This window comes from Xenopus tropicalis, chromosome 4 (genome assembly GCF_000004195.4).
Source record: "Xenopus tropicalis strain Nigerian chromosome 4, UCB_Xtro_10.0, whole genome shotgun sequence".
In the NCBI taxonomy this organism is placed as follows: Eukaryota; Metazoa; Chordata; class Amphibia; order Anura; family Pipidae; genus Xenopus; species Xenopus tropicalis.
The window spans coordinates 122,945,800-122,969,577 of record NC_030680.2 but is presented as its reverse complement, the minus strand read 5'-3'; the positions used below and the strand labels follow the sequence as shown (position 1 = coordinate 122,969,577).

At 40.4% G+C, this 23,778-nt stretch overlaps 1 protein-coding gene across 2 annotated transcripts in view; it reads right to left on the bottom strand.

The window, feature by feature from the left end:
* Positions 1–23,522, bottom strand: part of elfn2 (extracellular leucine-rich repeat and fibronectin type III domain containing 2) — a 42,557-nt gene extending 19,035 nt beyond the window's left edge. Inside the window, exon 1 of one of the 2 annotated variants that reach the window (XM_012960670.2) lies at positions 22,852–23,522. The gene's annotated coding sequence lies outside the window, so the exon portion shown is untranslated. 2 annotated transcript variants of the gene reach the window in all.
* Between the last annotated feature and the right edge of the window lie 256 nt (positions 23,523–23,778).

The window sequence follows — 23,778 nt, the reverse complement described above, 5'->3', positions numbered from 1 at the left end:
TTGCTACAGAATGGAGCTGGTTTCAGTATATACTGTACTGCTGGCTCTTGTTTTAAATATAGACCTTTATACATGGCCCATTGCCTTATGAGGTTATGTAATCTAAGGCAATAGGTTTGCTCAGGAGCAGTAACCCATAGCAACCAATCAGCAGGTAGAACTTACTGGTCACCTGTTTAAAAGCAAATATTGCAATGGTTGCTATGGGTTACTGCTTCACGGCATAAGGCCATGGGTCATGTATAAATGTATATATATATATATATATATATGTAGCCCACTTTTGATACAGTGCTGCTACTTGCTATACTTTTGGCGCTAACAGGAGCCCTGAGCCCCGCTTACTTGGGGGAACAGGTGTTACTTTACTTGATGGCGTGCCTCCACCCAGGATAGGTAAAGGTGAAACTATAACACCCCTCCCTGGGAAACTTGATGCTGTACTGTAATCCTTGGTCAGGGACTCCCAGCACTCCCGGTACCTTGCCCCTTCCCTTTGGGGTAGCTGCTTACCAGGCAGTGAGGATCCTCTTTGTATGAAGAGACCAGGACACTGGTGTGAAGTTGAACCAGTAGAACTCACTTTATTAGTTGCAGACAGGCAGGTTATTCAGGAGCACAATTACAGTCAGGTACACACTTCCCTCTGGAGAACCTCTCTCCCTGGGGTTACTCGTGGTACTCCCGCCAAGTGATTCTCTCTCCTTTGGGGTTCCCTCCGGTACTCACGCCGGAAGACCCTCTCTAGGGCTCTCCCCGGTACTCCTGCCAACCGGACACCCCTTTGAGACCTCACCCCGGTACTCACGCCCGAGCACCCACTGGATTAGGAATCTCCTAAACTGCACACAATACATCCTGACTCCAGTGATGTTGTGCTGGGGGATCTTAATCCCACTGGCTCCTGTAGGGGCAATGACTGCCCTTACTAAATAACCTGTCTCCCACTCCTGGGGGCTGATTTACTAATCCACGAATCCGAATCCGAATGAGAAAAATTCAGATTGGAAAACGAACATTTTGCGACTTTTTAGTATTTTTTGCGATTTTTTTCGTCGCCGTTACGACTTTCCCGTAAATTGTCGCGACTTTTTCGGAACCGGTACGACTTGCGCGAATTGTCGCAACTTTTTCATAGTAAGTACAAATTCCGTGAATTGTCGCGACTTTTTCATTGCCATTATGACTGTTGAGAATTGTCGCGACTTTTTCATTGCCATTATAACTTTCGTGAATTGTCGCGACTTTTGCATAGCCATTACGACTTTCGCGAATTGTCGCAACTTTCGTATTGAGAGCTCGAAAAAGTCGCAATAATTTACGAAAAATCGCACAATACCGATCATTACGAAAAAAACGCATTCGGACGCTTTTCGGACATTCGTGGATTAGTAAATGTGCCCCCTAGAGTGAGTTAGTACCTCCGTACTACTATCTAAGTGCTAACCCGTTGTAAGCCTCTGAACAAAGGGAGGTCCCGGGCTAGAAAACCTGCTGAACCAGGAAACCTTCACTTTTAATATTCTAACACACCACCCAGTGGCCACTGCCTGAACTACAGGGAGTTTCCCTTTTTCACACAAAAACAACTAGGACCACATTTAGGTGTCCAAATCCCATGAGGCCACCCTCTAGTGCCTGTCTAAACGGGGACCCTCCTGGGGGGCCAATTTTGGGGATCCCTACATATATATATATATATATATATACCGTATATATATATGTCCAAATGATTTCAGCACTCCCAAACTTGTAAGCAATGGACCCGGGTGCTACCAAATAGCCATAATCATATACAATCCAAAGTAGAGAGGCGCAAACCAAACAACCGTCGACCATACAAACAAATATTTTATGGAACAATAAAGGTATTGTAGGAATTTTTAAAAGATCCCGGTGTGTATATATATATATATATAACCTGACAAGAGCTGGCAGTACAGTATACTAAAATATATGGGGATGCTCATAAAATAAAATTAAAAAATCCTCCATATGTAATAAAAAGCTCTACGCTTGCTCAGATGTAGTAACCAATTCCAACCAATAAGGTGGTTGCTTTGGTTTGGTTGGTATAGGTTACAGGTAACAAAATACGCACCTTTCATTACATTTTGCCGTAAGCGTTCTACTTTTCATATATAAGGCAAATGTACCAAATATAAGGAAATATTTACAGCTGCAAATTCAGTTTATGCAGTCAGTTGTGCATAAATCCCTATTCGTTAAGGTACTTGCATTAACATGCATTTCTTACACTTCTGTATAGTTGCATTTGGGGTTGCTGCCTTCCTCCTGACCCCTGTTCTGAATTGAGCGCTGCGTCAGTGCACTTGCATTGCAAGAATCTCGCACGGATGTCACTTTAATCATGAGCAGAAAAAGTGAAGGCTTCCAGACTTGGAGAATTTTCAGTACAATTGCATTCGATCCAGATGGAAGTGCCAGCGCAATGGCTGTAATTTAAACAGATTGTTTGCAATTGTGTGAGCCGCAACATTCCCCGACACTGGAAATATGGATATTGCACTTAAGATTGCACTTTGCTTTGCACTTGCAGTCATGAATGACCTCTCAAGGCTAACATTTTAAAGCTTTTTTGCTAGGAGAAAAATCAGTTTGATTAATATGTTCAGAGAGAATAAACTGACTGTCTGTTTGTGGCGAAGGGGGACCTGCAACCCAGACATAAAAAGCTGTATAATAAAAGTCCTTTGCAAATTAAACATAAAAACAATTATTTTTTTTAATTTAAAAATCTATACCTGTAATAAATGTATTTAAAAATCTAAGATGTCAATTGTATATTGCCTGCCCCGCCTCTATGCTTCATTGATATAAAGGTAGAGCAGTCACTGCGCATATGGCGTATATTTTCAGCAAGTCGAAAAACGCTTGGCGAAAATATGCACCAAATGTTCCTACCTGTGCCTTCACCCGAATGAATGGAATATGCTTGGGTGCACATGTACACAAAATGTACATGTGCACCCATGTAGCCAAAATACGCAAAAAAACGCGAGACTTCTCTTGTGTTTTTATGTGTATTTCTGAGCACCCGCGCGTATTCCATTCATTCAAGAGCAGGCACAGGGAGGAGCAAATGGGGAGTATGGCGCGTATTATTGGCAAACGTTTTTCAGCTTGCGGAAAATATACGCCATACGCATAATGTGCATTAGCCTTATCTCTGCTACCTATTAGTACTTCCTAGATGTCCCAGCATTCCTCACATTCCCCCTTTCTCCTCAAGGTCTACAATTGTGTATCCTGTGCAGGGGCATGTGTATGTGCCAGGATGGGGGAACATGATGCACAAGAGTGTGGAGAAATACAAAACTTGCTTTAATAACAGTGTCCACAAAATGGTGCCTGCTTGCTGTGTGTGTAAATTTCAAGACTGAAGAAAACAAAATGTAAATAATTGAAGGGTTTTTTTGCTCAATTACATGATAGAAAAGGATTTGTAATTTTTTTTTTTTTTTTACTTAAAGTTTTTATTAAACAACCAAAGAAAAGGTAAACATGTACACTTGTGCATTGGCATATGATAGGTATTAATGCTAATATGATCATAGTCTGGGGGTGTCCATGTTCTTGCTGGGAGTAGAATAGTAGGCGTGAGCCTCTCCCAAGGCAGTATTGGTCAGGTACATTTGTTTTTCGCTAGGGGGCTGCTGCCAGCGGTGGGGGGGGTCTCCTGGAGGAAAGGGGACTGGGGCGCCAAGGCATTTGTAATTATTTTTCAGGGTGACTGGTCCCCTTTAACAAAAAAACAGAAGAACTCTATTGTCTTGGAATCCAGTTTTTCAAATCATAGGTGTTTCCATGATACAGGCATGGGACCTGTTATTCATCATGCTGGGGACCTGTTATCCAGATAAGGGATCTTTCTGTAATTTGGATCACCATACATTAAGTCTGCTAAAAATCATTTAAATATTAATTAAACCCAACAGAAATGTTTTGCCCCTAATAAGGATTAATTATATCTTAGTTTGGATCAAGTACAGGTACTGTTTTATTATTACAGAGAAAAGGGAATCATTTAACCATTAAATAAACCCAATAGGACTGTTCTGCCCCCAATAAGGGGTAATTATATCTTAGTTGGGATCAAGTACAGGTACTGTTTTATTATTACAAAGAAATGAGAATCATTTAAACATGAAATAAACCCAATAGGGCTGTTCTGCCCCCAATAAGGATTAATTATATCTTAGTTTGGATCAAGTACAAGGTACTATTTTAATATAACAAAGAAAATTTAGAAAAAAAAATTAGAATTAGAAAAATTTAGAATTATTTAATGAAAATGAAGTCTATGGGAGATGGCCTTTCTGTAATTCAGAGCTTTCTGGCTAACGGGTTTCCAGATAATGGATCCCATATAGGATATTTTATCCGTAAAATAAACCACACCACATAAAAACCCACTAAGACTGTTTTGCCTTCAAAAATAGCTTTTTTTCTGGGTTAATTAGAATGAACTCCAAGGCAAGTCTCAGTAATAGAAAGGCAAAGCACATTGGGCAAGAACAGAGAAGTGTTTAAATAATATACTGTAAGCTTTTGAGATCTCTTTAGGTTTGTCTTTGCCTGTGTTACAGTAGGTTTATCTCCAAGCCTGAAATCCTGCAGATCTCCCAAATTAGCTATCAAACCTGGGTTTCCAAACTGTGCTTGAGATGAAGATAAAGTGAACTAGGAGAGCAGTGCCGCAAATCTAAACGTAGTGTTCTGGAACTGTATCTCAAACAAGCAAGCTGGATACATGCATTTCATTTCCCAGAGCCTGTTGTTTCACACATACAGCATATTTTGTTCCGTTTCAGATGCATTTGGCAGTTGTTTCAATTACCCTTTGAGCTGCAAACATTCCAAAGGCTCCAAAGCTGTGAGGCTGGCGTTGCTATGAGGGCCAAAACACTGCATTGGGACCCAGACTTTATATGAAAGAATGCTTATTTAATAAATATTACCAGAAGGACGTCTATAGCTAGGAGAGGCTTACAACTGGTATTTTATATATCTTTAAAGATGGCCACATACAGCAAAATCAGGCTGATCCAGCCATTCCATCCTTAAAGCCCATCAACCATAATTTAAATCAACAATTCAGCTCACACTATTGGTATATTTATAACTGTAACTGGAATGTTTTAGACAGATCCCTCATGATCTATTTTTCTGTGTTTGATGCAGATACTCGGGTTGGAAGCAGTATTATGACAGCCCCCATTATAATGATACCACTAGCATTTACTATCTGGCAGGCAGGCATTCACTGGCAAATGGCAGACAGGCAATACTTGCAAACAGAACACACTACATGTCACCCATGGATCACAACATGACCTGATTGCCTTTAGTTATATACAGTCCACTAAATTTAAAAAGACATTATAATAGGTGGTAATGAGCGGAACTTTTCGACAGGCATGGATTTACGTTGAGTGTTGAAATTGGCAAATTTTCTTGTGAAATGGGCAAAAAAAAATGTGCTGCAGAAAAATTCACCACATGTCAAAAAAAATTGTTGCGTGCCTCAAAAGATTGTTGCACGTCAAAACAAACTGTTTGCTTGATAACAACCCTGTGAGCTGCTTTCCTAACACACAGAACATGTAGCAGCACTGATGATTTTGAAGAAGGCAGTAATTACAGCTAATGGAGCGAAGGCGGGAACTGCAGGCAAGGGGTTGCATTTTTTATAAAGACGCTATGGATTTTTATAATGAATGTGTATTGGAAATACATTCTTTTTTCATGAAAAACTTGATACCTTTATGGCCCTTGGCCACTCAATATATGTTTTGCTTTTGATCATTAGGCCTCCGGATGTGCTGATAATTTTGTTGTACAGCCCCGTGATTTCTAATGGTAGCCCTGAGTACCTCCTTTCCCTTCACATAGAACCTTTGGAAACCCTTTACATAGTCTTTGGCTACTTAAAATAATGCAAGTCTTAGACTCTCCCATGGGATATAATCTATTGGTAACCTTCCCAGATTTCATTCTTCTCCCCTGCTTGGGGTCCAAGTAGGTTCCTAAGAGAGCACAGATGCAGCAACACTACTATAGCCTAAATGTTTAGGCAAAGGATTAGATGTTACACTCAAGAACCTTCTAATACTGTGAGTATTATCTTTATTGAAAGAATGGTACTAGAGCTCAGTGTACCAAAGCATTACATTACCCTTAAACAATCAGTAACAGCTTTAGGTCATAGATTATTGTGAGCAAAGTCAAATGCCATACTATTTGCCTCTGTTAAGGTAAGACTAAAAAAATCACCTTGAATTAACCTTTATCCAGCTTAAGGCTGGGACGCCTAGCGTTGTTTAAAAATCTGACAGAAATCATACATTTACTGGGTATTAAACAATATCATTTGAACAATAACGAAGCCAATGAAACTGATTGCTGTTGTCGCACTTCTGTAACATTCAACAGATAAATCAGAACATTCCCTATATAACAGCTAGAGAGGGGAGACATGTGTGGGCAAGCATAAATATTTAATCCCTTTCATCGCCAACACACAGCTGGGAAACACATTGTTTTGTAGAGCATTTCTTGACAGTTTGGTTCTGATGGATTTGTGTGAAGTGTCCCATAAATGGCTACATTTTGTAGAGAGTTACATAATAACAAGGCTCTGCCACTGGTACCAAGAGCACATCTAGGAGGACTGTTGTCATGAAACATCATCAAGCTTCCAGCCAATCCCTCTTCTTATAAGGTGCGCACATCACTAATTTGTATACGCAAACACAAGGCGTTCTGTCCCTACAATAAGCTTCACCTCTATAGTTTAATATCAATTCTAGGGATGCAAGATGATTCTAATCCATTAATACCTGAAATATACTTTGTATTCTTTGCCCCGAGTGAGGTTGTGCTTTATAATGCCGACTGGCAATAAGAACTAAAGTGACTGATCTAACCAACGAAATGTGCATGAAAGCTCCATTCTCTAATGTCAAATAAAGAATTAATACCCTACACTGTAGCTCTATGAATTCAGAAACGGATCCCCTTGAGAATATATACATGTATGTATAATCATGTTTCCATGGGAACTGGAAAATCCTCCACCCTAGCTAACAAGACCCCCAAAATCACTATCAATGTGAGGCTCTTGTTGCCTGGCAACCTATTTGTTAGAGTATTTCTGATGTGGAAGGAAGCAGTGTAAGTGATTTAATGTACAATGACCTTAATGTGGTGTCAGCAATGTATGGCGCACATGTGCACTGAAGATAATGCACCGCTTGTCGAGTAATACACTGTGTGATCTCAATGCTCCATCAATGAGATTTAGTAGAGTCAATATAACAAAATGATACAGCATTATGCCATGACAAGGTCTCTCTGTTACTGCAAAGGTAACTAAATTTATGTACAGTGAGCTCAACGCAGAGCCAGAAAGTTAATGGATGGGAGTGTCTATTAGCACCCTAACTGTGAATCCTGATATCTGTATATAACAATTGTATTGTTCTGGATTCTGGATCTAAGATTAGAAATTGCAGTGATTATTCTGTATCTACACTAGCAACATTTATATCTGTGAGAGTAGTGTAAGAAGGGAAACTAGCTTTCTCTGTGACTCAGTCTAATGTAAATATTAGGAAGATACAGTAAGTAATATTCAGCTTCTATAAAGGTAACAATGCTTGTAGGATTGGCCTTTGTTTTGGTCATGCCCAACACAGAAAGAAGATAGGATACAATACCAAGCACAATTAAAGAGGCAGTATACCCACCTTGTTCAACATGAGTACAATGAATGGGGCTTGTGCTGAACATACATTTTGCCTATTGTTTAAATCATAGAAAATGTATTCTTTTTTATATAGGGCAAATGGGGAAACCAAAGCTCTTCCATGTTTGGTCCTTGTGAGGCAGATAAATAGATTACCAGTGGGCATGAAAACTCCTGCATTATGGACTTTTGCTAACAAAACAAAAGGTGAAGGAAAAGGCTTTTATACTGAGGTTCTAATTATCTAATTCTAAAGCTGCCCATACACGCACCGATAATATCGTACAAAACCCCGTTTTGTACGATATTCGGTGCGTGTATGGCAAGTCGGTGAGTCGACTGATATCGCAGGAAGCTGCTGATATCGGACGACTCACCGATCTGGCGGGTTAAAAGATTTTGATCGGGTGCCATAGAAGGCGCCTGAGCAAAATCTGTCTTCGGGGCTGAATCGGCAGAAGGAGGTAGAAATCCTATTGTTTCTACCTCCTTATCTACCGTTTCAGCCCTGAAGGTTAGTGGCGTGTGTGGCCACCTTAACAAGGATAAAACATGGAGTAGCTTTAGTTTGCCTGTTTGCCCCATTTAGCTCAAGAAATAAACAAAACCATTTATTGATTAAATTAATGGGTAAAAATATGTTCAGCACAAGCCCCATTCATTGCACTCGTGTTGAACTAGGGAATATACTGCCCCTTTAAGCAACAGAAATTTAGGCTAATGGCACACATTGTACTTCTGAACCTTACAAATCGCCTCCTGTTGTTTCCATTGGAAATACCTGAAACCAAGTGGTTTTGCCTAAACAAGCTGCATAATGATTATTCCAAAGGTCTCAGGCATTTCCCGTTAAAATTATTGAAAGAAAGGAACCCCGTTCTTGGTAAATATGCATCACTGAGGCAAATTTGTATGAAAGTATCATATAATAATATAAAAAAAAGAAAATAAGATTTGGTTGATCCAGCAGTAAATAAGCACAGAACTCAGACATACCTTACATGCACAGACACAAATCTTTCACTTGGGGGAAGATTTATCAAGACATGAACGCTCGGAGTGTTCATCCGAATGCTCCGAGTGTGTTTACACCGATTTTTTCGCGCCCGCGCAACTTTTTCGAACGCTTGAGCAAAAAATTCGGAAAGGCTCTGCCACTGTTTACAATAATTCGGTATGAAAATTCCGTGACTTTCGGATTACCAATACAATATTATCATTACTAATACAATTTTTTCGTAAGCATTTTCGTAATATTTGCGATCTTCAGAAATTTTCGTTTCCAATCCAAATTTTTCCCATTCGGGATTCGAACTCGTGTTTTGATAAATCTGCCCCTTGGATTTTTTTTTTATTCCTGATTCATAGAAAAAAAGTTGAATATGTGTCACTAAAAACCTGAATCCGCCAGCTAAAACTTGCCAAGATCATGTAGAAGTCAATGGCCTTCCTGCCCTGGAGGATCCTTCTTTGCTACGAAATTTAGAGACTTTCAGATTTTTGACACTGGTTTTTTGTGTGACAATTAGAAAATTAGAGGTTTTGGTACGACAGGTAGAAAAATTTGCAGTTTTGCAACTTTTTCCCACACAGACTCTTTCAGTTCAGACTTTTTCGAAAATGTCAGACATTGGCGGAAATGAATTTATTCAAATTTTTAAAAAGAAAAAAAAATGAGAAATGTTGGAGTTTTAGTAAATCTGCCCGATAGAGAGTGCAAGGATATTTATCAATAGTTTGTATTATTTCATCTTACGGTTGTTTATATATTTAATGATTCATTATTGAGTTCCTCAGCCCAAGGCTAATGCATATTTTCGGCAATCGTTTGGTCGAAAATACGCTCCATACGCTCCTACCTGTGCCTGCACCCAAGTGAATTGAATACGCTCAGGTGCAGCACATGTAGCCGATATCCGGATAAAAACACAAGACTTTGCATTTTATCATGTTTTTATGCGGATATCGGCTACATGTGCCTGCACCCAAGCGTATTCCATTCATTGGGGTGCAGGCACAGGTAGGGGCGTATGGAGTGTATTTTCAGGAAGCATTTTTTGGCTTGCCGAAAATATGTACCATACGCTACGTGTGGCATTAGCCTTACATTTTATTGCAGTTGCAACACACACCTCCTGTGAGTAACTGACAGTTCATCCGCTGTAACTGGCTGATTCCAGCACGAGTAAGAAAAAAAAACTATTTGTCAGAAAGAATTAGCACTACGGTGGATTTAGTATAACTGTGATATATCCTTTCAAGGTAACCCTACTTCTGTGTGATTATCCCCTTATGGTAATGTATGCTGCACTTTCCTTCCACACATTAAAGCTTACTTCCCAACATTTGAAAAATGTAAACAGGGACAAAATGAAATGCTGCAAATTTTTGACCACTCCCATTTTGTGACCACACCCCCTAAAATACCACTCCCGTTTTACAAAATTTGGCAGGTTATTAAAAGTTTCAACACATTTCTGGGGGTTTTGGGGTCTTGTTTTATGTGTTATTACAGTTTCGCTAAAAAAAAAAGTGATATTGCCCTTTAAGATACAAGTCTCAGATCCCCCAAGAGACTTGTTTAGCTTATTCACCGGTACTCAACCTGTGAGTCAGGAACCCTTTGGGGGTTGAACAACCCTTTCACAGGGGTCGCCTAAGACCATCGGAAAACACATATTTCCGATGGTCTTAGGAATAATTTTATGGTTGGGGGTCACCACAACATGAGGGACTGTATTAAAGGAGACATATCCTATAAAAATTAAGAATGTACCAATGAATTATACTCCTCCAGATATAGAAGGAATGTGCTTAAAAAAGTTGTGTTTCAGACTGATTTATTGAGAAATTCCACCAAAACCCCACTAGCCCCGCCCATCCGTTCCACTTCCTGCTGGCTGAATTCTCTGGATGAGCTGGGGGGCCGGCGGCCCTCCGTACACTACACTATAAGATAGGAACCAATCAGCAGCTAGGCTGACCTGATAGGGAACTGAAGCCTGTCTGTGCTTGTGTGAGTGCAGGGCTGTGATTGGCAGTCCCCCTCCTACTGTGCTTCTGGCAGGGACCGTTAGGACACGCCCACTCTCCATTTTACACTTTATAGGGAGCTCCAGTAAAGGGGCCATTGTTACAGATAGGGTTAATGTTTAGCACAAAGTGAAACCAGCACCGTATATTATTCATAATTGCCTACAAGATTAGGGTTTTCCCATTTATCCAATATGTCTCCTTTAAAGGCATTAGGAAGGTTGAGAACCACTGAGCTTATTAGTTACAATTGTATCTCAGTGCTGGTGTTGCTTGTTTACTTTTCTGGGCTCTCTGCCAAACGCTACTTATTTAATTAAACTTTGTATCTTTTTTAGCATTCAGTGCAGGAGATCAAAGGGAAATGAGGGACGTTTCAATAAGAACCTGGTACTGCGGACTGAGCTGTTAAAATCGTGACTGTCCTGCAAAAATCGGGACAGTCCGGAGGCATTTTTTGCACCACTCGCTCAGTGCAGACAGCAGCAACCCAAGGGACACAAGGGCTCTGTAAGTAAGGTAAGCTCTTGCAGCCCTCTTGCACTTGCTCCTACAGGGTTCATAAATTACCTCTGGTGTGTTTGCTTTAAACCTCATACATATCAGTAAACAGAAGGGCAATAGGGCTGTAGGGCTGACGTGCCATAGCAGATAAACAGAACAACTAGTTAGAATACAATGGATTAAGTGCTTACATGTAGATAAACAGATGTCAGATGTCATTTGTGGCTCTCAACATACGGTGACAATGTTCCTCACATGAAACAAGATTTGCTACCAAAAAAAGAATTTCTTTGCAGACGCTGGACAAAAGATAGAACATTTAAATGCAAATAAAATATTTTAACTGTACCGTTTTACAGGCATATTAATATAATAACCCAAATTGTACTCACATTGTGTGCCTCTGGAACAGGATGAAGATTACTGCGCATTTACTCACTAGCACTGCTCACTGCACATTATTGTGAGAATAAAGGTTTCTTTCAATGTTTAATGATAATGATTTCATTATAGAGACAATTGTCACTGATATTGCTGTGTGCAAGAGAAGTAATAGCGTCCCTGGTGTTAAACATGCAAAAGTACAATTTAATCTGCTTACTTTACAGTAACATGACAGCTCTATACAACCCCTGTCAACTAAGAGGATCTTGAAGGGGTAGAGGTCAGAAATAGAACCCTGCAGCTGTCAGCACAAGCTCATACTTTCAAATGAGCCCCTCGGGCTTTATATTGTCAGACCTGCTTTTGCAGCGCTTCAATACAACTAACACCAACAGTTCTATCACCAAAGAGATCAACGCTAAAATATATAGAAAATACTTAATTCCAGACCAGTAGAATATACAGTATAAGCTTCCTTTTCTTACAGAAAATGCCCTAGTTATAGTGGATGTTGTATTTAGTAAAATGTATCTTTCAAAAACTGGGAATAGCTCAGGCAAGGGGGGGGGTGAAATGGTATCATGGCAAAAATGTGCACTCTGATGAGCTTCTGGTGCCATGGAATTTACATTTAGGCAACTGCTTGGCTTGGTTTGGGCACTCTACTGATGCTGAAAAATGCTGATGAAGAATACAATGTGAGTTTGTAGACCTCTGTATATAAATGGTTAAAAGCAGTGATCCCCAACCAGCGGCTCAGGAGCAACATGTATCTCCCCAACCCTCTGATGTTGCTCCCAGTGGCCTCAAAGCAGGTTTTCATTTTTGAATTTCTGACTAGTGATGAGCGAATCTGTCCCGAAAAATTAAAAAAATTTGCGAAAACACATTTGTCGTACAATTTTTTTTTTGTCGCCCATGCCTTTTTTTGTCACCCACAGCTTTTTTTTTTGTCGCCACGGCTATTTTTTTTGTTGCTTTTGTTGTTTTCACCACGACTGTAACATGCCCTTTTTTTCCCGCGACCACGCCCAATTTGACGCGCACCAAAAAAAAATTCCACGCAATGAAATTTTCTATGGTGAAACAATTCGCCAATGACGAAATGCGGAAATTCACTGCGAATCCATGCCTTGTGAAAAAATTCGCTCATCACTATTTCTGACTTGAATTATTTATATTTATTATCAACTTAATTTAATTTTACATTATTATATGTTGTATTGATAAAATATTTGCAATATAGTTTACAGATAGAATGTTTAGACTGTATTACAATATGCTGCAGACTTGGTTCATTTAGTGGAAAGAACGTTGCCACCTAAACTGGAAAAAATACCAGCCTTCCTAATTTTTTAAGCTTTCTTCCCTATTCATAACAAAGTCATAATTACTGGGCAGGTGACAACCCCAGCTGCAGTGAAATGCCAGTGCCAGCACAGGTAACCATGGAGGTTCCTTTTATGATCAGAAAACAATGTGAGCTATAGCGGGGGAACCATGTTCTGTGTGACAGTCATGCTGGGAATGTAAATGCTTACCTTGCTATTTGTATTTTCTGTACAGGTATGGGATCTGTTATCCAGAAAGATCCGAATTACGGAAAGCCTGTCTGCCATAGACTCCATTTTAATCAAATAATTCAGATTTTTAAAATGGATTTGCTTTTTTCTGTAATAATAAAACAGAACATTGTATTTGATCCCAACTAAGATATAATTAATCCTTATTGGATGCAAAATAATCCTATTGGGTTTGATGTTTTATTGATTTTTTAGCAGACTTAAGGTATGGAGATCAAAATTACGGAAAGACCCCTCATCCAGAATACCCTTGGTCCCGAGTGTTCTGGATAACGTGTCCTATACCTGTACAAAGTTTTGTGTAAATCTAAGAACTGCGAACTGCAACTACCAACAGCACCCCGTAGCAAATAAAGACAAAGGTCCAGAGCACCTGCAGTTGTAGTTCTGTAAGTTTAACACCCCTGGCTTGGATTCCTACCTACATTTCCACATTCTATGCAAGTGCATTACTCCCAAAATGAGATTACGAGTAGGCATATGCCCTATTCAAGAGTGAGTGTGTAAAAAAGGTTTTTTACACACTCACTCTTGGCTACTGCACCTCAAATAGGATTTCCGTGAGTTCTCTCCCAAACGGACATTTTTTTTTTCCTGTTGTTAAAATCTCAATCATTCTACAAATTCTAGACAGATTTTACAAGCAAGTTGATGACTTTTACCCAACTTTCATTCTCTCCTCATTCACTTTTTTCAGGTAATCAGTAACAAATAGCAATGCAGCCCCCTCCGGACACACTCCGACACTAAAGTTGTAAGCGTGGAGCAGGAGCGATGGGGACAAAATTGCCACTGCTCCCAATGCAAAGAATTTGTAAATTCAGGTATCGGACCCGTTATCCGGAAACCCATTATCCAGAAAGTTCCGAATTACGGGAAAGCCATCTCCCATAGACTCCATTGTAATCTAATAATTCATATTTTTGAAAATGATTTCCTTTTTCTCTGTAATAATAAAACAGTACCTGTACATGGTCCCAACTAAGATATAATTACCCCTTATTGGGGCAGAACAATCCTATTGGGTTTAACTACTGTTTAAATAATTTTTTAGTAGATTTAGGGCTCTGGCACACGTGGAGATTAGTCGCCCGCGACAAATCTCCCTTGTCACGGGCGACTAATCTCCCCGAACTACCATCCCCCCGGCGAACATGTAAGTCGCCGGTGGGATGGTACATGCTGCGCAGGCGATTTCGGCAAATCGCCGAAGTTGCCTCGCGAGGCATTTTCGCCGATTTGCCGAAATCGCGCCGCTGCGTGTGCCATCCCACCGGCGACTTACATGTTCGCCGGTGGGATGGCAAATGATGGCTCTCGGATAGCAACTCGGGGAGATTAGTTGCCCGCGAACAGGGAGATTTGTCGCGGGCGACTAATCTCCCCGTGTGCCAGAGCCCTTAGGGTAGGAGATCCGAATTACGGAAAGACCCCTTATCCGGAAAACCCCAGGTCCCAAGCATTCTGGATAATGGGTCCCACACCTGTACTGTAAATCCTATATACAACAATTAAAGATATCGGTGTCACCTGTGACACCAGAGACATTGACTTCAATGGTCCCCTTATATACTTATATAAGCCCACAGGGGGGAAAACATAAGGCTTTAAATCACAGGCCTTTATCAAGACTTCTTTCCAGCTGACTTCCATGCACTTCTGGGATAGACAAGGTGCACACAAGAATTCCATAGAAGTGCCTGCATCAATGCAGGGCAAAGACAGTGGCTTATGTCTTGGGCATCAGGTAGCAGTGTCTGTAGGTGAAAACAAAGGACCTACCAAGACTGGGGCCCACCAGGATGTTCTCCTGTATTTCAGTAAGCCTTAAAGGGATACTCACAGGAAACAACAAGCAGGCACTTGTCTGGACTGCTCAAATGAGCCTATGATTAACAAAACATGTAAGGCCAGTAACATGAATGTCTAGGGATATTTACAATAAACTTAAATTATTTTACACTATACAAACTGCTTCCAGTCTACTACTCTGTGGTCCAGACAAGTGCCTGCATATTGTTTCCAGTGCGAATCTGCTCTCCTATGCTGAAGGTCTGGGACATGTGCGCTTGGACCCAACATACTGTGGAGTGGTAAGCTTATACCCCACTCCAAAAAATGATGGGATACATCTTTGTGTAAATCTCAAAGGGATACTGACTAGCGATGGTCAAAAAAACCTGAGGGAGGGTCCTGACCTTTAGTCATAGGCATGGGTTCAGGGAGGTAGAGGGTCAGACTTAGAGCAGTGCTCCTCCTCTATTGTGATGAACTCCCACCAACCTTCCCTTCTGGTGACTTAATCATGCCAAACACTCCTATTTGTGATATTAATGCAAAGCATTAGGTGTCGGTTAAAAAATAGAGAACTTTGGGCAGGATAGCAGTAGCTTAGGGTTGTATGTAGGTTGAACATTTTATCAACTGCCCATCATTATAACACATTCCAGATTCTTACAGAAAGCCACTGACTTTACTTACTCCCATTGACCAATGGCACTTCTTCCAGAGCTATCCCCAGTTATGTGCTGGCCTTTGGGGGGGGGGCACAGGGCAAAAAAACGTGATAGGCTGTGTAACATTACATCTGTCCTACAACCTATCAGTTCTTTCCCCCCTCAAGCCAGACATCACTCCTGAATTAACACTAGAAAGAGAGGTGTTGGAGGCAGATATGAGTAAGTAATGGGGGGCTGGTAAGGAGACCGGGTTATCATTTGAGAACATTAAATTAGTGGCAGGTAGATTTTCAAAGTCATACTGCCATGATCCAATACAAATCTGTATTGTTGTATTGTTCCAATAGTCTTGTAGATTGTAAGCTCTTTTGGGCAGGGCTCTCTTCACCTCTTGTATCGGTTATTGATTGCTTTATATGTTACTCTGTATGTCCAATGTATAAAACCCACTTATTGTACAGCACTGCGGAATATGTTGGCGCTTTATAAATAAATGTTAATAATAATAATAATACCCTATGAAAGGCAACTAGAGCTCTAGTAAAACATATACTAAATTATAAAAATGTGTTTGGGTTATTTGTAATGTTTTACCTATTTTTTAATCTTTTCTATAAGTAAGTACCTGTTTATATGTGTTCAGTCTGTACTGGCATTCAGAATGCCTGTTCTTTGTATCTATTTTTAGTGTACATTTCCCATTATGCAGTTAGTGACATCAACCCCCATTACGTTGTTAGGGATATAGCTCAGCCCTAGCCTGCTGAGAGACATCTATATTCAACACTGAGAAAGTCAGCATCCAGTGGAGTTTAAACAATATCTAGCCTCTGAGACAGCATCTGCCTACATATTATTGTTATTATTATTAGACTTCCTTTATAAATCACCGACATGTTCCACAATACTGTACAAAAATGGATCAATACAAATGAATATATGGAAACAGACAAAATCAGCAACGGAATGAATACTAGAGGATCTTCTAGAGATAATCATGAGTAACCCCAGCTGCTGTACCCATTTTTTAATACTGTAATCACATTTGGAAGCATCAAGTCTTTAAGTGCCATGGAATCTGGAATCCAAGGCACCCGCATAAAAAGACCCTAGTGTTGGCAGCTATGGCTCTTCTTGGCTCATCCTTTGCAGAATGGCAGTTACACTACTAACAATTTACACTCAAGGTTGATCTTTTACTTAATTTGGAGGAATGGTGTGCATGCTTGGTCTTGTGCAACATCAATCAGATGGGTGTCATTGGTTCTAAACCAGTTACTAAACAATGTATTAACAGGAACAGGCAAATACAGGTGTCACAATAGAATCAATCGTCAGAATCAATAGCATCAACATACTTAGCAGCTCTTTGGTCACAGCTGGGTTACATCAACAGCCATTATAGGGCACCTTCTGAGCTGATTTCCAGGGAAAGTCTATGCACCTGATTCTGTATATAGGTGGATAACTCACCCAAGATAATAAATGACTCAGTAGCTCCTCAGGAGAGCCAATGCTGTTCACTAAATTACCTCAATGCCCTGTGCTACTGAACATCTACCCTATATCTGACTCTCATCAAGCTAAACTACATTCTTTGGGAGCCCATGAGCATTCTCCGATGCCTTCTGTCGGAATATTCAACTTTCACTGTTGCTTCCTCGGGCTGTGGACATATCCACCCTTGTGTTCCATGTGAAAGACTACAACTCAAGCCCTTTACACCAGAATTACCAGATACTAGTGGGCTGTCATACCATTTCCACCACCACAAAATCAATGACTTGGCAACACTGTTCTCTCCTATAGTTAACACAAAAGAACATTTATATATAGCTAAGGTTATTGGCTGCATTCATAGGAATGGGTAATAAGCAATATACTAAGAAGTTTTTAGTAGTATTGGGAGGTACAGACTTCTTGATGAAGAGATTCTACAGATGGGGTGGAGCCCAGTAATACATAGTAACATATTAACGTAGTAAGTTGGGTTGAAAAAAGACATATGTCCATCACGTCCTGCCTAACTACTAGTTGATCCAGAGGAAGGCAAAAAACCCCATCTGAAGCCTCTCTAATTTGCCGCAGAGGGGAAAAAATTCCTTCCTGGTGTAATGAGGGACTATAAGGAGGTCATAGGGGGTGATGTAAAAAAAAAGCACTAAGTTTGCCCATGTGCAGTAACCTATAGCAACCAATCAGCAGGCAGCATTTACTGGTCACCTGTTTAAAAGTAAACATCTTACTAGTTGCTATGGGTTACTGCACATGGGCCAACTTAGTGTCTTTTATTACATATGGGCATTAACAGTTATTCAACTCAAGAACAAAAGCAAAAGAGCAAAATCTTGAGCAAAATTTAATAAGCTGAAACTGTAATTACTAATCCAGTGACAAGGATTATTATATAATAATGTTGGTTAATATGTACTATAAAAAGTCTATGCAACAGTTGTGCAAGAAGGAGCTCTCCTGTACTGCTGAATGCTTTTGTATTCTGCACTTGATGTACCAATCAATAAAAACCTCCTTCTTTGACAAAGCAATTTACAAAGACTCTTACTGTATATGATTTGAAGATGGTAATTCCCTTTGAACCCAACACCAGGCCTGCACTTAAAGCAGGGGTGTCAAACTCAATCACATAAGGGGGGCGAAATCTAAAACATAGGCTTAGTCGCAGGCCGAATTTTTTTATTAATATACTTAAGGGTTGATTCACTAAGGTGAGTTAAAACGCACTATTTATAGCATGCATTAAAAATGTTAAAAATTTTATTATTTTTCACGTCTTAACGCACGATTCATGAAAAGGATAATTGCGTTAATTGCTATTTACGTTATTTAAGTCGCGAAGACTATTTGCGTGCGGTATTTGATGCAACGCGCGCTAATTAATGCAGCGCGCACAAATTGTCACCGCATGCGAAAAAACGCACGCCATATTAGCCATACACACCATTACTTTCGGAAAACTACTGTTCTGAAAATGGCCATTTCCCTGCAAACTGGCGGCTGCATCACTCTAGGGCCAACACAGACTTAAATAAATCCCACTGCAAAGTCCATATTGTGTTGCCAAAAGCTCATGAACTGTACTTTTCTATAATTACCGCCTGCCCCAAGTAGGTGTTAATTTTTGCACAGACTAATGCGATATTTAGCGCGTCTAAGTGTTTGTGAATCATGCGTTAGTATTATTTCTGCGTGTTAATTAACGCAATGCATTAAAATTAACGTATTCGGTTGCACGCTATTTAAAACACACAATATGCAACTTAACGCATGCGATAATACTTTAGCGAATCGCGCATTTTTTTTTCACATAAATTTTAACGTAAAAAGCATGCAATAATGCTTATCGACCTTTAGTGAATCAACCCTTTAGTCTTAGTTACTATGTTGTTGTTGTTATGTGAGGAAAATGGAAATTGATCACGGGGGACAATCAGACACAGTCACCAAGGGTCACATGAAATAGCCAGGCAGGCCAGATTTGGCCCTCGAACCTTGTGTTTGACATATGTCACTTAAATGGTGGCAATGGATGAAAGCAGTGCCGGGCCAAGCTGGCTGGGTTGCCTTGGGCTGGTGACTTCCCTGCCCACTACAGGCAGCCTCATGTTCCCACACTGAAGAGGGGGTGGCGAGGTAATACGGCCGGCCATTGGTGGGGGGGAACATGTGGGTGGAGGGGGAAAAGGGGCAGGGGTAGGTGAAAGAGATATGTGCCTAGCTAACTCCCAACCCCCCCCCCCCCCCGGTCAAGGCACATGCCTCTTCTGCCTATCTATAGTTCTGGCGCTGGATATAAGACTGTGGACATGAGATATATGAATAAGAGTAGAGTATGAGGCATGTAGTCAGGGATTCTGTTTCCACATTGATCCACTCTTTTTTACTAGATATTCAAGTAGAGTGAAACCATTAGTCAGGGCTGTCCAACTGGAGGCCCGTGGGCCAAATGTGGGCCTCTAAAGGTTTTTGGTGGCCCAGTCTGATTGAAAGCTGTATGACATCATCATTTTAATTTAATCTGGTCCCCAACCATGATATATGAGAAACCGGCCTATTACATATAATAGGTTAGACAGCACTACCCTTAGTGATAACTATGCCACCCTACTGAAGAGTAGCGTTGGCATTTTACGCTGATTTGTGTCCTTGTCTCCACCAACACTGAGTATTTGCAGATGAAGCCAGGCCCATGTCAGTGAGAAGTGCTCATGCTTCTGAATGCTTTCTGATAACTCCAGATAAGAGGGCCTGAAGTGACATCCACCAATCCCACCGCTCTACTCTGCTTTATAGAACAAGGTTGTGTTTAGGAGGTTCTGAAGTGGCACTGTTTGCAGGCCTGGGGGGAGATTCCGCCCACCTTCCACAATAATAGTGAGTTGTGTTGGGACTGTGCCAGGTTTAAAATTTCCTGTCTGATGTGGCTCCTTTAACTTCATGTAGAGCAACTTGTGGGTTGGATGCAGCCCCCTATTGGTACTTCTCTCGTGTGAGCATGGGCCTGCATGTGTGGGCTCAGTTTAGAAAGAATTCAAGTATTAATGGCATTAGTTTAACATCCTTTTGTGATTTTTAGGGGTTTCCTTGCCTATAATTTCAGAATCTTAGAAGCTTTCCAGCCTTCAGCAGAATTATAGAGTAACGCCATTAGAAAACTACAAGGAACAACTCTTTTCAAGGAAGTGTGAGAAACATCCTTCTTTAGAAGTAATGAGGGACATTCATCTTCAGTAAACATGAGAAAGATTCGTTCTCATCGATTCAGGAGGAGCACCAAGTCACACCAAACTGTGATGGATGCCCATCCCTAGTGAACTTTTAAGAACAAGATGCCAGTACCCAATTACACTGTAGCCGAAGGAAAGTAATTGTACTTAATTGAAAGAACAATCTTAAAAATGGAAACCACCAAAAACAATTGAGATATAACTTGCATTAAAAGTGATCAGATCATTGTCTGAGCCAATTGTTAGACCTATGACCAATAAGGTTTCATGAATGGATTCCAATGTCAGCCATCAACATGGTGAAGCAATGGTAATTATGGTAAAGCATGGGGCATATGGCCCCATATTGCAGATGTGATGGTGCAGAATAGAGTCTTCTGCAGTATTTTATGGCAATTTGCTGTGGATTTTTTGCTACAGGAACTTAGGAAGACTTTACGTTGACATCTTTGCTTGCAGATTCAATATGGTATATTATTTTACACACATACTAAGGGTCCATATTTCAGACCTTCCAGATTACAAATGCAAAACTCCCACAATGGTGACAATATAGAATCTTCTATTTTAGATCTTACTCTTACTCAGATTAAAAAGAAATAAAAATACAATTTTAAAATAGGGTGCATGAAAGGCTATTAATAAATCTGCCACTTTATTCTTAATGGAAAAGGTAGGCTAGAAGTGATGCATGAACTGATACATGGACCAATGGTAATAGACATGATCTAAAGCAATTATGTTTGGGATTCTGCATCTTGCCCTGAATTCCTTAGACTGAATTACCATTAAAACTAGGCACAATTTCACTCTTGTGTACAGACATTCTACAAAACTTTATACAAATGACTCCAGACTAAGCAGAGACACAAGATATGTAGTATGCCTAAATTGCAAGCAACAATCACTACTAAGTACAACAAAGGGAAAAAGACCCATTGCAGACTCAAAACATGGACATATTATGATAACTTGGCATTTTTATTGATGTACCAGTAGGAAGAAACAACTCCAATCAAAGAAATCCTATGAACAGTGCAAAGTATATGTAAAGGATAGGATCTCTGCAGTCTATACATATTCACATTTTCTCCAGCTTCAGTCAGTCCCAAAATATGACAAAGTATTCAGAGAGTACATACACACACATACAGGCTTAGAACTGGTCACACAAAGATTTGCAATGCAAATGTGTAAACAGTGTATAAACAGACAAAAACAAACAGATGCAGAATTATTTAATGCAGATGAAATCTAGCTTCTGGCACATGTTCCTGCAAAACACGTGCTGATACACACACAAACACATAACATATACAAAGTGCGCACACACACAGGCTACATTAAATATTAATAAATGCTATGGCCATGTTCATGCAGGCACATACATACTGGAATAACACTAATGCACAGAAAGCCCTAGACACCTAGCTTACTCACACTCAAAGTACTGCACATATATGTACATAGATTAACTGAGTACACAAACTTTCACATATATATGATTCCATGAAGGAACATTATTTTTTTTAGAAGAAAGCAAACATATTGAGTAAGCAAGCATGCAAGATGCTCTAGGTGCCCTTTATACACTGTATACACACAATCTAATGCAACACATATGCATAGGCAATTAAACCTATAAGCAGTATTTTAAATATCTGCAGCTATACAGATAAAGAGAATACTTCTATATATGCTGGCATACAGAATGTTAAGGTGGCCATCCTTAACTCACTCAATCTGCAGATCCTATCACACATAAACCAATAGAAATATTCACACACGGGCATTTCTACAGAGCACATAACAAGTGTCCGACCCAGTAATTGCACACATTCTCTAGGAAACCTTCAAACAATCAAGTCTTCTACATGTCAGCACACACAGACCCACATTCATTACTGAGGTTATTATATAAATGCACGACATATGGTAACGTAATATACAGATGAAAGCTTTGCCAATAACATATGCACACACACAATTGCACACGCCATGCAAGATTGATGCCCAGTGACATGTATAGGCACACACAAATGGAACTACAGCACCTTGCTCTTACGTGCTTATATCACCAGATGTTGGTAAGATTTGATTTCTTTGCTGCATATTGGAGCATGGATGCATAAAAACTGGCATACAAATCAGTGGATACACATGTATTTAGGCAAAATGGTACATAGACTAGCAGATGGAAGAACTATGGCATAAGGTAGACCATTATAAAGATAGATGATGGACTGATGGATAGATTGATACAGTAGATGAAAGATTGCTAGAGAGATCAATAGATGACAGCTAGATTTATGCCACCAATCACAGAATATTTTGCAAAGCAGACATATCTGTACAATGTGCCAAACACATACACATGCAGTTTACCAGTGTCTGTATCACTTGGCTCTTCCTCTCGTGATCTTCTCTGGCGTGAAGGATCTGCTGGTCCGCTTAGCAACCGGTGTCCCTGTCACTTTCCTTGCTCTTCCTGTCACCAATGTTCCCCCCAATACGGTGTCACCAGCAGAGCTGCGTCCCTTGCGGCGCCAGAGACAGGCACCCAGACAGAAATCTTTCCAGATCTCCCCAGCTGTCTTACTCCAACAGATAGGCACCCACACAGCGAGTCAGAGGAGATAACAGGGAGGGGGAGCAAGCAAAGGAGGAGGAGGAGGATGGAGGAGAGAAAATAGGGAAAGAGTGAGAGAGTGGCACAGCACACAGAGGAGGAATGAAGAGAGGCAGGGGTTAGGGAGAGCTGGTGAGAAAACAGAATGAGAAAGCAAAAAAAGCAGAGGTGGGCAGTGAGATTAATAAAACAGGATGAAATGTAAAAATGGCACGAATACAGTCTATTCATTTACATGTAAGGGAGACTGCGCATGAGATGGCTGGAAGAGACTGAGGGAAAGCTGAAGACAGAATGAGCTGTAAAATGGGAGACATAGAGGAATGAAAAGAACAGGCTTAGGCAGTGCTCTACAAGACTGATGAAGAGCAGAGGAAAGAGATTATTGTGGGTCAGACCTGACTGAAAAGCCAGAGAGACAGAGATAGAGAGAGGGGGAGAGGGAGAGGGAAAGGGAGAGGGAGGGAGGTGTGAGAAATGAGAGAGAGAGAGAGAGAGAGAGAGAGAGAGAGAAAGAGAGAGGGGATATAAAGTGGTGAGTGTTAAGCTAGTGAGGTAGAATGTTGGGGAGATGGGGAATAAAACAATAAATGAAACTCATTGGATGAATGGAGGGAATGACAGGAAAGGTATAGCACTGGGGCAATGGGAAGGAAACAGAATCAGGATT